The 1,250-nt window shown below is 49.3% G+C and overlaps 1 non-coding gene across 1 annotated transcript; it reads left to right on the top strand.

Annotated features, from left to right (window-relative positions):
* The first annotated feature begins 363 nt into the window (after positions 1–363).
* Positions 364–435, top strand: TRNAE-UUC. Its single transcript has one exon. It is a non-coding gene; the product is annotated as a tRNA-Glu (tRNA).
* The last annotated feature ends 815 nt before the right edge of the window (positions 436–1,250 follow it).

The following is a 1,250-nucleotide window of genomic DNA, read 5'->3' as shown; positions in this document are numbered from 1 at the left end:
GCAGAGAGGTTTTGTAATATATATGTCAATTCCTTGGCAGTAATGTGTGTGTGCATGGGAATCGTTGTCACGTATTAAATATGCGTACCGTCCATATAGGAAAAGAAAGTGCTGCTCCTTCCTTCAGGAGAAGGCTTATCACTGTGTTCTTGTGGATGGAGCCTGATTTATGTTTCCAATAAGGGAGCAAGATTTAAGTCCTTAGAACTTAAAGCTGTGCACAAAGTTCAGTGTGCTGACCACTTTGGATGTTGTTAACTAGTTCTCACTGATCTGATTTTTTTCTGAAACTTCCACTTACCAAATGTAAAGCTGAAAACATTGTACCTACCTTTTCAGGTCCTTATTTATGCATCTCATCTCTCCCTGGTGGTCTAGTGGTTAGGATTCGGCGCTTTCACCGCCGCAGCCCGGGTTCGATTCCCGGTCAGGGAAGAGTTTTTTGATGGGCAGAGGCCAATGGGATGAGGTTCAACATGGCTAAGTGCCAGGTCATCCTGCACTTTGTTCACAACAACCCCATGCAGTGCTACAGACTTGGGACAGAATGGCTGGAAAGCTGTGCAGAGGAAAAGGATCAAGGGGTGTTGGTCAATGCTTGCCTGAACATGAGCTGTCAGTGTGCCAAGGTGGCCAGGAAGGCCAATGGCATCCTGGATTGTGTCAGGAACAGTAAAACCAGCAGGACCAGGGAGGTGATCATCCCCCCTGTACTCTGCACTGGTGAGGCCGCACCTCGCGTACTATCTTCAGTCCTCGTCCCCTCACTACAAGAAGGACATCGAGGCCATAGAGCTGGTCCAGAGAAGGGCTACGAATCTGGTGGAGGACCTGGAACACAAGTCCTGTGACAAGCAGCTGAGGGCACTGGGGTTGTTTAATCTGGAGAAGAGGAGGCTCAGAGGAGACGTTATTACTCTCTCCAACTACTTGGAAGGAAGGGATGGGGAGCTGGGGGTCGGCCTCTTCTTGCAGATAACCAGTGACAGGACTAGAGGGAATGGCCTCAAGTTGTACCAGGGGAGATTTGGGTTGGAAACGAGGAGACATTTCTTCTCCTAGTAGCCAGGCATTGGAAGGGGTTGCCCAGGGAGGTGCTGGAGTCACCATCCCTGCGGGTGTTTAAGGGAAGGTTGGACGTGGTGCTTAGGGACATGGATTAGTGGGTGATGGTGGTGGTAGGGTGATGGTTGGACCTGATGATCTTGGAGGTCTTTTCCAACCTTAATGATTCTGATTATCCTTTGATA

Source organism: Oxyura jamaicensis, assembly GCF_011077185.1.
Source record: "Oxyura jamaicensis isolate SHBP4307 breed ruddy duck chromosome 3 unlocalized genomic scaffold, BPBGC_Ojam_1.0 oxy3_random_OJ101568, whole genome shotgun sequence".
Classification (NCBI taxonomy): domain Eukaryota; kingdom Metazoa; phylum Chordata; class Aves; order Anseriformes; family Anatidae; genus Oxyura; species Oxyura jamaicensis.
The sequence above is the reverse complement of the archived record's forward strand: the minus strand, read 5'-3'. Positions and strand labels throughout refer to the sequence as shown.